Raw genomic sequence first — 15,969 nt, 5'->3', positions numbered from 1 at the left:
AACTGCAGGGTATGGAAAGCTTATATACCTGCTAGACATGCAGATAATCCCGTCACATACAGCTGCTATTGCACAGCTCAAACACTTTACTCACACAGGAAATGCACGCACACCAGACATGAAGTTGGCGTAGACCAACACACGTTCTCATGTTCATTTCATTATTAGTAAATCCAAACGTTAGGGTGAAACCTGGCGTACGCAAAGGTTTTGTGCATATGCAGCGTTGATACATGAGGCCCCTGGTTTTTTGGTTGATATTAATGTTTCATGTTTATTATTTGGCATTGCTAGTTATTGGTATTTTCACTAAGGCTGTTTCTCAATATGCGTTTGTACTTGTGTTCTGTGTCCTCGTGAAACGTCATCAACCGTCGCCAGAGCACTGGTCCAATTCAAAGTTTGCATCTTGCCAAGTACAGATTTAATCCCCGGATGTGTCCTTGCTCCGCCCCTTTTATGGAGGACTCATCAAGAGGTGACTGGTGTGAACTTGACGCAGGGTTTCCCAGAATTCATTTCGCACCAACCGTTCAGTTGCAGTGGCGGAGGAAAGATCTCACAATTGTAAGTTGTAATTTTTGAAGTATTATTGTTCCTGTGTGACAAAATGTAGTTGTAAGAGTTTATCAGTGAAATTATGCATTTTTTCCATACAATTTTGCGGATTCTCTATCTATCGCATATATTAGATACCGTAATGTTACCTTGGCAAAAAGGTATTTTACCGTTGTCTCTTTGATTTCTGCAGTGGTTTTAACGGTTGACAGAAATTATATTCTATGTAACCGGTATCTGCTGGGCTTTGGATAAATGTACTAATTGTATGATCCCTGCAAACCCTGAGGGCAAAGTTAAGTTTCCTTACATTATACGCTTATATAACAGAAATGTAAACCTGGACCACAAAAACAGTATAAAAAGTCAATTAGTTGTGTGAAAAGCTTTTCATTGATATGTTTTGTGATAGGACAACATTTAAAATAAGAATATCTGAAAGTTTGTAGTTTGAGGATTAAAATAAATAAATGAATAAAACACTGAGAGAATCGTCTTTTTAAAGCTGCCCAAATTAAGATCTTAGCAATGGACATTACTAAACAACAATTATGCTTTGATTTTGATTTGTTTGATGAATTTTTTACTGTTCCCTCAAATAGACCCTTGCAACAAGACATGTGGGGCGTTTTCCACTCATTTGTGGAGCATTTTGTTGTACGTCTAACAGATTTTTTTGTATGTATTATTTTTTCGCCAACTTCTGTCAGAATAGTAATATTGTTCATTACAAACTTGTATTTACTCAATATTTTAATCAAGGGACAACTGAAGAAACAATTCTTAACTGAATGGCGGGCTGCCAATGAGACCCTCTTTACAGAGACGCAACTCCTCCAGGAGTGGATGTGAGTGAGTATTGTTTGGTTTTTTGTTTTGTTTTTGCATTTATGTTTGTAAAGGTTAAAACTAGATATGGGAAAGAAATTGGCTTTGGAAAATGTCTTAATGGCCAAAGATTAATGGTCTGAAGCATGAATATTTTTGTATATTTATAAATGTTTATATATATATATATATATATATATATATATATGGATGTTGCAGTTACTGTATTACTTCTGTCACAATGAAAAATTACTGTGACAAGCCAAAAACCATTTTTATAGTAAATCAATGTTCTGCCTTGGTACTTCGTCACACATTCAGGAATGACATTAACTGCCAAGCAGGCCAAAAAAGTGGAACAATTTCAAAGATAGATACAGGGTATTTCCATTTCTTTCTTTATTATATAATTAAAGAAATGTTCTGCTATTGTTGTGAAGACTAGCTGGGCATAGCAGTTTAGTTCCAATCCCGTATTATTACACTTGCCTCTAGTCTTCATACAAGCCTGAACACTCCATTAGTTTTATCAGGTGTTTAATTCAGGATAAAGCTAAACCAAGCATAACTGCAGCCCTCCAGCATCTGAGTTTGAGTGTAAGCTACATATGCAGCGTATAGTTTGATGGATGAGTGCAGTTCAGTGCAGGCTGTTTTGATAGATTTATAATACAAGGCTTCCATTTGTAAATAAAACAGTAAATTTTGCTTTATTTACAGGAGCTTAGGGACCCACCAACTGGGAAAGAGGTAGAGGCTGGGGGAGTGACTGCAGCCACCTGGCGGTGCTGCATGCTGCATTCCTGGGCCAGCACTCAATCAGTCCACCCCTTGTTTAAGCAGCAAACCTGTCTGCCACTGCAGGTGGCTCAGTCAGTACACCAGCTTCTACACTAGTGAACTACCCAGGAGCAGTCAGTACAAAAGAAGACGGCCAAGAGATAACCAGGGCCTCCTGGATGATTTGGAGGAGCAGGCAGAGAGGGAGGAAGAAAGGGAGAAACAGACAGTGGCAAAAGAAGAGGAAAGAGAGAAGAAGAGGCAGCAAGAGCCAGAGCGGAGCGTTACCTCTCACTTTTTAAAATACTTGTTGAATAAATGTAAATAATTGTACTATTATTCATTAATATAGGTTTATTCAATATTTATTATAAATCTGTTCCATATATTTACATAAAAATACAAAAGTGCATGCAGTCTATTGTTACACATTTAAATATATTCACACTAATGGTGTGACTAACTAATCAATGTCACCTAAACGCCTATCATTTTATATCTTTCTAAACTACTTTCATTCTAACACTGTAACTCTTTAAACTTGTAGTGAACTGGTCTACATCTCTCTAGATGTACTGTAGTCGTGTTCACCCAGAAACCTTGGCAGTTGTTCAGGAGAGGACAGCTGTGCGGCAATTCGTCCACCGAGGCGGTCTAGACAGCTCTCTCTCATCCACGACTGCATTGTCCATATCATCCTGGATGTCGTCGTCCCCATGACTGTCATCTTCCTCCAGGATGTCGTCTGCTGCCACACAGATGTTGTGGAGGACGTAACAGTACCAATTACCTTCGGCACAAATAGGGGCCGGATTTACTGGGCCCTCAAAAAGATGACACGCCAGAGGACCCCAAAGGTGTGCTCCATGATATTTCTCACCTTTGCATGTCTTTCCTAAGGAAAGGAATGCAATGGCAAGACACAAAAATGTATCTGCAGAAAGACCCACCAGCAGAACTGAAACTGGATGGCTTCATTATGGTTGTAATGGAGACCAGCAAGTGAGGAGCAATAATGGTGCTGGGACAAGACATTTGACAGTTCAAATAAAAGACAACTGTTGAACAAGTAATGGACATGGGAAAGATTTGTTTTCTAAATGGGCAGTCTCCAAAAGGTCCAGAAGCAGACCTCACACTTCATGTTTGTGATTTCAAAAGAAACCAAATAGTTCAGAACAGTACTGTTGGAAATCTATATGAACAAACCAAGCGGAAATGACTGAGGTTTACATTTGCACTAAACAAGAGGTTTACCTCACAGACGAAGAGTCTTATCTGATGAAGATAACGAGGGATGTAATGAGCACTCATTATCAAGGCTTAAACACAAAAATAAAAGTCGATCGCTTCACTCCGAGCAGAATTGATATTATTTTGTGTTTTCACCTCATCCTTCAATATTACACATCCATTTATCCGATGATTTGTCATAAGAGAAATGTTAATAAAGGATTTTCTTTATGGAGACCATCTAACAACAGTCAACAATTCATTTAGTATTGATACAAGTTTAAGGAACAATAATTGAAACCGAATCACACCTTTGTGCATGAAAGTACAGGCTCTCTGGAACCTTTAAGACAAGCTGGTCGCATCAGAAACGCTCTCGCTTATGACGTCTGCTTAGTGGGCAGTTCACCTTGTATACGTCACCGTCACATTGGTACATGATTTAAACGAACGCTTTTTGTCTCCCAAATTCATATAATAAAGAGAACGATAAAATAACGCTATTAACCGGTTAACTGTAAACGTTTCTGTTCAGAACCATTAAAGTTGATCTTTTTTCGTTGATCCGGTTCGGAGCCCTGCTCATTACTACAGGATCAGACAGACAGTACTGAGAGAGAGACCTGCTGCATCACTGTCATGGATGTGCAGTGATGTTGATCATGCCGGCACACACTTACTGGATTATAGACTTTCATCTAATGAAAAAAACAAGAAGGTATTTTGCACTTTTAAAAAAAGATAAAGAACAGAGCTGTTCCTGATTTAATGAAGAATAAACGTAATTTACTTAATGCTAGTTTTTTTGTTTCTCAGAGATCAAGGGAATTGCAGGATGCTGCCAGAGATGGGAAGTATTGAAGTACACACACTTGGTTACTGTTCTTCAGTAGATGTTTCTGGTGGCAGTACTTTACTCCACTACTTACTTTTCTAACAACCTTTTACTTCTTACATTTTTACACAATTATCTGTATTTTCTACTCCTCACATTTGTAAATCGGGCTCGTTACTTTCGTTGTCGTGTTTGGTGGCGTGATCTATACTATTTCTTGTCATTGCGCAATCATTTTGCTAGTCAGTCTATTTTTTCTCTTCCTGCTGCACTCTCAAGGCTATCGCGCACCGTACGTGGGCTAGTTTATGAAGATTACCATGAGAAAGGCGAGGATGACTATGCAGATAGGAGAGAGAGAGACAGTGTTACGTAGCGGATGATGCACCTCGCTATGCACATAAGGTCAAGGGTGACCGCTATTAAGAGAGGTCACCCGGAGTCCCTGTTCCTGCTCCCCAAGCACACACACACACACACACACACACACAGGCCAAGTTGTCAAAAGGGGTAACAGATTGATTAAACAAATATATCAGTATCAGAAACAGGGAACAAATAAAGGCCAAAACAACAAACAAAACAAGGTACGCTGCCTAATATTACATTTCTTACCTAAACCGAAAATTAAGTTCCGTAAATGAAACACAATTCTACCCTCCATACCTGTCCATTAAACAGGAGAAAACGGGACAAAAGAAAAAGGGCCTTACCCTAGATCATTAAGCAGTAAGTAAACATTTAGCCACAGCTAACACAGAATACCGTCCTGGTACCGTATTTAACAGAGTATCTCACCAGATTACTTTGGAAAAAGGTTTCAGACAGAAAGAAATCACTGCCACACAGAGGACTCAGAGCGATCTGCTCACACACACACAACAGCGAGGGGAAACAGGAAGAGAACTCGACCAGCAGCATTAACAGCGTGCTTTTATAACTGCGCCGGCCCTCTCACAGCTGCACCTGATCTCCACTCGTGTGTAGAGACAGATAATAGAGGACACAACACACACAGGAACAATACACACTAGCATTGTTGAAATAATGTTCCTCAATATGTTACCACACCGTACGTTGGCTAGTTAATGAAGATTACTGTAATAGTTTAATCTACACTTGACTTAACAGAGCAACAGGATCACCTTTATTCTAGCTGAAAACATGTGGAGAACTCGCAAAGCATGATGGGTCACATCTCTCAATGTCCTCACTTATCTCTTAAAGCTATACATACATTACATCTCCCCCACTTTTGTTTTCTTTTTCTTTTTTTTTAGCAACAGCTTAAGTATTCCTTAAACATTTCTCATTGGTCTTTAGCCATGTCATTAAACAAAAAACAAAACTACTTTCCTTCATTTTTCTCACTAGACAATATAAACTCAAGAACGTTGTAGCTCTACTCTCCTGAACATTCCCTTCTTCCTTCCACTTTTTTTTCACAAATTTAATCTGTCTACTGGTTTGTTGTCTCTCTGGGAGTTGTTGTGTTCAGTGTAGATTCAGGCTGCTGTCCTTTTGAACCAGAGTTTGAGGGCCTACTCACACTATGCCATCCGTACCGTGCCCAGGCCCGTTTCCCGGATGGTTTGAGAAGTGTGAGTGCGCTAAATCGGGCTCAAGCACGATTCACTTGGCCGGCCCTGGCCCGGTTGGAAGAGGTGTGCCTGAGCGCGGTACACTTGGGCTTTGGCGCGGTACGCTTGTGTGTGAGTGCAAAACGCGCCAAAGCCCGAAACTGAAAGCGAGACGTGACTTTTAAGGGACTGTTTCATATGGATTTATTAATCATTCTTACTGTTCAGTGAACGCAAACTGCCGTAGTTTATTAAAGACGCAAACTCCTCACTGCACCACAGCTGCACCTTCAGCAGATCTCCTCATTCCTGCAGCACGAGAGCTTTATGATTGTTTATGAGCGCCAAAAGTGGCGGATCTGTCCGGTGAAATATCTGACTGCGTGTCACCGCATCCCTAAGGACTGTTTGGCGAAATATTTGACTGCATGTCACTGCATAACAAACCACTGAAAGGATATAACTAGAGAAATCTCCACTGTGCTGCTGGGTGAGAGCGTATGGCAAGCCGTTTTAGCATTTAAACCTTGTTCAGACTATCCATAAATATATTTAGAGATATAATTATATATTTTGACAAGTCATTATTATGATTCGACTTGTCAGAATGACAATTAGAGATATCTGCAATTACAATTGTACTAGTACGAAATCAGATTGGAGATAACTGCAAATATATTATGACTAGTCATATTCCTCCATTGACTTCCATTGAAAAATATTTGCAGATATCTCCAAATGAGTTTTGACTCGTCAAAAATCCAATTCAAGATATCTACAACTGTAATTCGACTATTAGTAAATTAATTAGAGATATCTTCAAATATATTTGTAAATATCTCTAAATATTACGAATTAAAGACATCTCCAAATGTATTATGACTAGTAAAAACTCAGTTAGAGATATCTCTAATTACAATTGTGACTAGTCAAAACTCATTTAGAGATATCTGCAAATGTTTTTCAATGGAAGTCAATGGAGGAATATGACTAGTCATAATATATTTGCAGATATCTCTAATCTGATTTCGTACTAGTACAATTGCAGATATCTCTAATTGTCATTCTGAGTAGTGGAATTATAATTATGACTAGTCTAAATATAATTAGAGATATCTCTAAATATATTTATGGAGTCAGAACAAAGATTTAAATGCTAAAAAGGCTTGCCATAGAGAGCGCTTCTGAACAGCGCAGCAGCGATGACGTAAGCGTGCCGAGGCCCGATATGGTGTGAGCGCGGGCCGTCGGGGGAGACGGGAGGGGGGACAAGTGTGCTTTGGCCCGGTTCGAGGCAACTGTACCTAGTGTGAGTACGGCCTGAGTTTGTCAAGCTGACGGAGGGATGAGTTGCACGTGGCGACGGTTACGCCTCAGAGTTGCCCCTAATGTGTTTCAATAGTGAATGATGGAGGAGTTGTACTCTGGCCTGTGACCACAGCAGGTGGACTCTTGATGATCTGACTGACTGATCTCAGCATTGGTAGTGTTTTAGCTCCATGGTGACGAGTAAAGTAGAAGATTGCTTTTGCTTTTCCATGAAATCTTTTCTCTTTACATCCTCTAGATTTGGCCACTGAGGCTGAAGATTTGTCTGCAGCATTGGGAGTGTTGTTTTATTCTTCTGCCCATAAGAAGTTCAGCTGGGCTTACACCAGTGGAGATGCTGTAGCTCATCAGAGTCAGAAGAGGATCTTTGTGTTGCAATATTTTCTTTGCGATCTGGACTCCTCTCTCTGCATGTCCGTTTCCTTGAGCGTGGTGTGGACTACACGTTATGTGTACAAAATCAAATACTTTTACAAATTTGTGGGACTCCGCACTTACAAATTGATGAGCATTATCTGAAACTACTTCGTCGAGGCATCCAAACCTGGCAAATAGTGCTTTGAGTTTAACACTACTTCAGAACTGGTGATTGTTGCCATGTGGAGGATCTTAAGACATTGAGAAAAATAATGCGACACAATAAGATAAGTGTGCTTGTTATGCTCTAGCTCTAGATCAGCAGGACATGTTAATCTTATTTGCAGTGACGGAGGGAAAGTAATACAAGACAATCTAAAGTCATTTAAGAAAAGGAGCTTAATGTGTTCCTTTATAAGGAGAGTAATGTGAAAGTAGTTCATTTGTTAATTATTTTTGCGTTTAAAAGAGTAAGGTTTATTTAAAACACTGCTTATTCACAGTGTAGTTGCACTGGGTGTCATCACTGGTCCTCGTTACTGATCTGAGTGCGCCACCTACTGGACTGATTCAGCATTTTTATTCTGCAGTCTTTTCTGCAGGAGTGAGTGATGCGGCACAATTTCACCGTCAAGATATGTTTTTAATTGTGTTTTATTTCGTATTTTAAAATAAAAAGATAATTTAAATAAACAGTTACTCAAGGCAGCTCATGGCCATCACGGTGTGGATCACCAGTACTGTAGTGGTTGCCTTCAATTGCTTTAAGTAATTTAATTTAATAAGTTCACTACAGCCTGTGGCAAGCAAATAAACAATTAGTTTATGTTGTCAAATTTAATTGACCGAGCTGGGAAGAATCGCATCATTTTAACACACACACACACACATATATATATATATATATATATATATATATATATATATATATATATAGTGTGTGTGTGTATATGTATATATATAAGCTGAATTATAATAGGTGGCGCAGTAGGTAGGGCTGTGGCCTCACAGCAAGAAGGTCGCTGGTTCAAACCTTGGCTCAGTTGGTGTTTCTGTGTGGAGTTTGCATGTTCTCCCCGTGTTGGCGTGGGTTTCCTCCGGGTGCTCCGGTTTCCCACACAGTCCAAACACATGCGGTACAGGTGAATTGGGTAGGCTAAATTGTCCGTAGTGTATGAGTGTGTGTGTGGATGTTTCCCAGAGATGGGTTGCGGCTGGAAGGGCATCCGCTGCGTAAAAACGTGCTGGATAAGTTGGCGGTTCATTCCGCTGTGGCGACCCCGGATTAATCAAGGGACTAAGCTGACAAGGAAATGAATTATAATAATCTTAAATTATCATTTTTTTCATTAGCCACACGTTATTCTGTCGGTGCGGTAGGTTAATTATGATAATAATAATATAATAATAAAATAACTAACAAATAGACTAATTAATGATAATAAAGCATAAGTATTAAAAAAGCTAATTTATTAAAACACCTGATTCTCCTCAGCTCTTCGCTGATGCGGCTTTAGGTTGGAGATACTAATATATTCTTACTAATAAGATACTAAATAATATTCTTTATATAAATATTTGATATTGTCCACACAATTTAAATCCCCTTTTTTTCAGTTCAACAGTCACCTAAATGGTGTTTAATATGTTTATAATATCACTGTAATGTCAGGACAGATCCACACACCGCCGCTAGATGGCGCCATTAACTCGGTTCGCTCTCTTGAGTCCAGATTATAATTTTCTCTGTGGTTTAGTGACTCTTTATTCCACTCGATAAATAAACAAGTCAGGCAACAGTTTAAACTGTCAAAATATGAAGTATAGTGGATTGGGGCTGTGACACGGGCCCATTTATTAAACACGTCTCTTATAAAAATGTAGATGTGCACTTGTCATGGCCAGAAGCAGCTTCACAGTAAATAATTCAGCCATACATTTTATTACAAGAATTATAAGTTATTTTATTAAACATTTATGTTAAATAAGTTTTATCTAACAATTCCAGCCAGCTTTAGTGAATTTGTAATGTAAAATGCAGAACTTTCACGTGTTACATGTAAAAATGCCTAAGTGCATGCAGGACCATTCACATATTGCTCATCTCCAGCTATTAACAGCAGAGATTTGCACTCGCGATATCTTCACTGCTCTATTCACTTAACCTATCTAATGTAATGTTCAGACCATCACTGTGCCTCTCGCCATCTGCATTTTCCAGATTATCGTTTGCTTGCGGGTATCCGGGTGTCTCCGTGCATTTGCATGAGACTCCCGGAACTTTCGAGAGACTTGTGATGTCTGCATCTGTATAGATGTATGTAAAGAGGGGGATGACGTAGAGTGTCTGAAGAGCGAGGAGGGATCCGCTGGTGAGGGGTGAGAAGGGTAAAGCAATAACCAGCGTAAGTTAAGAGGAACAGAAGCACGAATAATGGAAAGTTGGCTATATTCACACATTCACATGTTCTTCTTAATTATATAAACTCAACAAAGCATTCTTAGCTAACTTTAAATGGGTAAATCACATTGTCAGCTGATGACTATCACTACACCGCTCTTCACAGTCAACACAGTGCTGATGTTGTTTTACAGTCATTATTGCATGTTATATTAGACCCAATATTCAAAGCACCATGGTAAACAGTGCAGGGAGCAGGTAAAGATGTCACTGAACGAATGTGTGAGTAGTAGGGATGCTCAAAATAATTGATTAACCGTTAACCGAAAGGGTGCGTTTGTGACAGATTAATGCTGTCAGTTAAACGATTAAAATGATTATTTTATATATTTGTAGTTTGGCTGCATAAGGGGCTGATTGAGTGGCCTTTGCGTTAAGAATGGCATCTTTTGCACACGGCTCATCCCAGAGCAGCAGTTTGTGTTGTCAAGACAACTACAGAGAACTTTTAAAGAGCAGGGTTTCCGCTACATTCATTCTTCCAATGGCGGAAACCAAAATGCATCCCGCCACGGCTACATTACCCACTCAAAACATTCAGTTATTGTTGTTGTTTTTAATAGCGGATTATAATCGCATCAAAACCTATTAAAAGGTAAGTGGATTATAACAGCGCGAGCTTTTCTGTAACCGTGAGGCCAGCAAACACGCAGAAGCTTTCAGTTAAGATGAACACAGTTTCTATAGTTCTACTTTATTTAAAGATAAAGTATGACTCTGTATATAATCAGTCTATCTTGCTGGAGTTTATAGCCGTTTCGCTTTACTTCAGGACGCATTAATGCCGCTCTGAAGGTCTAATCGCTGTTTTAAGTTATTCAGAGCTGTATGAATGTACAAATCTTGAATATCATAATATTATTAAATATTACAATTTTATCAACATATACAGCAACACTTTTGCACAATCAATACCCAGCTGATTCAGTCGCTTCATAAGAGGACCGGCCGCGCCTCTTCTCTTCTTTTTTCCTTGTCAACATAAAGGCAGTGAGGTGCGCCTTTTCGGCCCTGATGCCATTTCGGCTGATGTTGACCTGGATCTGCATCATAAACACAACAAATAGGCTTTACCTTTTATTACACAGCTTATAAAGCATGTATGCACATTAATGCAATATCATATTTAAACAACAAACCGGTTTACAAAAAGTCAACATATGCGCGCGTGTTGTCTTTTCATCACGCAGCGCGCACTTGAGCCGCGAGGGAGAGGAAACCATAGCAAGACATAATCTCTAAAATAATGATTTCTATTAAAAATGTAAAAGGTTTTGTAATTATAATAATAACAGCGGGGCATTAAATAATGCATATTTTTCGTGGAGCGAGCGATTTGAGGAAGTCTGCTATTTTATTTGACGGAAGAAAAAAACATATGATTGGAAAAAAACAGCCTATGCCGGTTATTAAAAAGAATCAGTCAGTGTTTTCGATTTGTAATATAAATTAATTATTTAAGTGTAAATAATTTAGGGCAGTCCTATTTATTTTATTCTTTTTATTTAGATTATTCTGCTCTTCTGTGCTAAACACTGCAGGTGTGTGAAGATGCTCTGTTGTTCTGTTCTGTTATTAATATGCTAACATATAAAAATAAATCAGTATTTTAAAATGCAATACTTAATGTGTCAGACACAAAATAGACACGTCAATTTGATTATTATAAAATGAATAGTAATCTGACCAGTTAACTGTTAATAACCGATTAATGAGCGGCGGTTGTCGGTTAGCAAAATTAACTGAAATGAGCATCCCTATAGTGAGTATAAAACTAACTGTACCCCATTCACCTCATAACACCAGTAACTCAATAACCCTACAGAGCATTTCAATGTGCTCATGTCATTGCCCATCAACATTTCCTGCTGCTTATAAACCCATTTCATAACTGTAACAAGAGGCTATTCAATAATAAATTAACATTAAAACAGATATCATAACATCATTTATCAATATGAGGCTCTATTTGGCTTCTTGTAAGCTGTAGAAATCAAACATGTAAAACAGGAATACACTGGCACCACTGTGCATCCCTCAAAATGCTCTATAGTTTAGTTTTAACGGATGATGTGGAGAAAAGTCTCCATCATTTGAGCGTTCGGGATTTCTCACCAAACGTACTTCTTCCTCCTGTAGGCAAGAGACATATTGAAATGCAAGCATGCTTCCATTCACAGCCATGTAATTCTCAGCTGCTCTTTTATCAACGCTGAGGATTCAGAAACGCCGCTCACACACAGCACAGTCTGCTTTCACCTTATTCTTCTGTGCCGTCTCCACGCTCTGTTTATTTTCATTCTTTAATGATCACTGAAAGCTGATTCCTTTATATTGTAGAAATGTGCAGAGCGCAGCTGTCCTGTGATCAGTGTTGGGGAGAAACTAGTTGCATGTAACGGCGTTACGTAATTTCATTACAAAATAAAAGTAACGGTAATGCGTTAGTTACTGAGAGGAAATGTGTAATTAAATTACAGTTACTCAGGAAAACGTTCAGGAATACAAACGGGGCTACATCTGAATATGCTGAATAATATTGGTCTGCTGCTCTGCCTGTGTTTGATATGCAAAGCCATTTCATCACATTAACAGTGTTGCTACAAGTACTGATGCTACTAGCTTAACTACATTTCTCAGTAGCGTGGCTATTTTAAAAAGCTATTTTATTAGTGAAGTAGCGCAGTAGCGTCCACACAAGCTACATTTACCGATTGCAGATCAATAAGTGACAGCACCGACATTCACAGAGCTGTCAGGCCGATGTTTTCGGTGGTCAACAGCAAATGTTTTGGTGCGTTACTGCCACCTCTCACTCTGGTCGATGTCGCTGAAATATTAGGCTAACATGAGAAATTAGCTTGATGGCAAGATGACTGAAGGAGAGGCGGTCTATATAGATATATATCTATATCTAGTTTACTGTAGTAAAGGCTGAAGTATACTATGGTAATTACTATTAGTTCATGATAGTTTCTAATGATACTACATCATGTAGAGTAATTTATTAATAAAGTGTTGGAGAGGAAAGGAAACTGCTCGGCTCTAGTTCTAATTGTGTTCAGCAAACAATCCTCAGGGCCCGGTTTTTCAAAAGGTTTAATCCGGATTTAGTAATCCTGTTTTTGCAATCAGTGATCAGGTAATCCAGCTTACTTTTTGAGCCAGTTTTTCAAAGCAACATTGGATTGGATCATTCTGATCCAGATAGGAACTTTTCAGGATCACTAAATCTGGATAAACAGTGCTCAAACAGGATAGGACATCACAATGTAGAACTGTAGATATGTAAAGAGTAGAATAGCCAGCGTGGGGTCAATATAACTTTATTTTAAATGAAAACTAAGAAAATGTAATAATTATTAAAATAATAATAAATAAGAAAAACAACACCCCATCCTCTTCCAGCAGTCCGCTCATCTGAGACCTACAACACTGTACATTGAGGACATTTATAATACGTTTCAAATATAGATGTAAATAAAAAAAAAGACTTAATGTCAAAAACTCCACAATAAGGTCAGACTTCCTCATCTGATGTGGAGAGAGCAGCTTGTCTGAGCGCAGCCTTTAGGAGGCAGATCTCAGGTCATTGGTCTTGGTTTGCTGCAGTTTGGTCAGAGTCAGTGGTTCTTCTGCAGATGAAGCTGTGCTTCTGCCCTTTCAGTCTCTTTTTGCAATTGTTGAAAGAGATTTCTAAAATCCGTGATTGCCATTCTTTGCATTTTTTTTTTGTTATTCTGTAATCATTGCATGCATCACTAATAAATATTCTAAACACAAAAATATTTTCCATTGTGATGAATATATATATCAGTTAGTGACAATAAAATTGATTGTTTTTGGTTTTGACAGCTGTTTGGGGGATTATTTTATGAGGCCAAACTCTACATTGCTGTAGATTTTGCCTATACTGAAAGGCTGAATACGTTAAAGCCAATACTCACTATAGCCTGACAGATGAACAAATAAAATTAAACCTTATGAATAAATAGTATATCTCGTAAGATACTGCATGATCCAAAAATAGTATTATTTGATACATTTTGTAAGTTTTCATTACTTTTAGGCATGAAATCCACGCTAAATCCACCCTTCTGATGGGATCAGTTTAATCCAGGTTTTTTGGATCAAAGTGATCCAGATCCCACAAAAAAGGTCTGAAAAACCCAAACTAAAGCTTTGATCTGGATCAAAACCAAGATTAGATTACGTGATCTAATCCGATTATGTAATCCGTTTTTTCTTTTGAAAAACCCATTTTCAAGATTTGATCCAATCCCTTATCCAAAATCCCAGTGGATTACTTTTGAAAAACCGGGCCCTGGTCACAACAAATGAGGAGACTTGAACTTCTTTCCAAAGTGTTTTGATATTTAGTCTAGAAATAACATAACAAATAACATGAGGATAAATTAGTACAGTTGAATGGGCACATGTACACAAAATAATCCGTCTCTGCTTAATTAGGTATAATAAAGCATACAGGCTTATCCTAAATAACAAGTGAAGCCCTAAATAATATAAATCAAACAAATAAAGATGACCAGTTAGCAGCAACATGTATATAATGAATCCAAGTGCGTTAATAAATAACTAATTTGCCAAACATCACCACAAATGCAATAATATTGATTAATAGTGCAGTATAAAAGACTTTAACATTTATAGTGGCTAATGAGGCATTTAGCTGTCTCTATATAGCTTAATAATCACTCGATCGGACATGAAGCATCAAGCATTGCATGTCTGGGCATGCCCATACAGATGTAAATGTATACTAATACACTTTAACGAAGCTAAAAACAATCAGAAATAAAGAGAAAACTTACTTTATGGTCATGCACTAACACTTGGAAAACTTAAAACACCAAAACAACTTCAGGAGTGACAGGATTAACCTTCAGCTGCACAGCAGTCGATCTCTGACTGAATAATGAAAGCAGCAGAAAAGTGAAACTATAACTACATCAGGAAATAGACTGTTAAGTTTTCAGAATACAAGTCTGTTAATAAAAGTCTAGCTTTCCTTGGAGCCTTTTCTACATAAAGAGTTGTAAATATATACATAATATAATCAAACCTGTCAACCCTCCCGATTTACTCGTGTTTCTCCCGTATTTTCAGTCTTTCTCTGAAGGTTGGCAAATAAACATTAAAGAGTCGATCCTTCCCTATACGCAACCCATACCGCCGAACCACTAGAGGCCGCCCCTCACTCTTAAATATGAGTCTGTTCTGTGCTTTCGCTTTGTTTATGCACGAAACACTTGGAAATAAATATAAAAACAGTGCAATTACCCTTTCGTTTTCCCACATTATGGTGGGCATATCCCTTATTTTCACATCCTAATGTTGACAGGTATGAATATAATGCTCATTTCTAAATATTTCTCTTCACTATAAATAACTATAGTATTGTAAATGTGCAACGCCTAGTTTAATTAGTGTTTGCTGTTGTTTTCTATACTTTGTGTTTAATACAGCACATTATTGACAGTAAATAACTGGACTGAGCAGTTCTGCCTCATCTGTTTCATTGCCTGTTTTATTGATCACTCAGATGAGATTGATTTGGATTTAAGTTGCTTTGATTTAAAAAAGAAAAGTGCAAAAAGAGCTTAGATGTTTTTTCATTGGAAATGCCACAGAAATCCCCTGCACCGCTGACTTACGTTTAGATTTAGTCACAACAGTAAACAATGTGTCCTAATTGCCATGAGATTATCAGTAGACTGTTGGCTTAGGGTCAGTGTAAGTTGACATCATGTACTTCTAGTCAGTTAAATGTCTGTTGAAGGAGCAGCATCAGCAGATATTAAGCAGACAGTCTACCAATACTCATATTGCGACTTCCTGATGCCTCCTATAAGTCGCTCGAGAGGCAGTGAGGGTCCCTTTAATTTGTGACGCGCTGGTGGCTTTAGACAGACACACTGAGCCCAAGATGTTATATTGAAAACTTTATATAAACTTGAAGCATGACAAACAATACAGCAATTTGTGTG

General features: G+C 38.2%; 1 protein-coding gene across 5 annotated transcripts in view; it reads left to right on the top strand.

Annotated features, from left to right (window-relative positions):
* The window catches only part of plcb1l (phospholipase C beta 1-like), a 152,906-nt gene that overhangs the window by 33,695 nt on the left and 103,242 nt on the right, over nt 1–15,969 (top strand). The gene's annotated exons all lie outside the window — the stretch shown is intronic.

This window comes from Danio rerio, chromosome 20 (genome assembly GCF_049306965.1).
Source record: "Danio rerio strain Tuebingen ecotype United States chromosome 20, GRCz12tu, whole genome shotgun sequence".
NCBI classification, from domain to species: Eukaryota; Metazoa; Chordata; class Actinopteri; order Cypriniformes; family Danionidae; genus Danio; species Danio rerio.
Note: the sequence above shows the minus strand (reverse complement) of the source record. Positions and strands in the feature narration are given on the sequence as shown.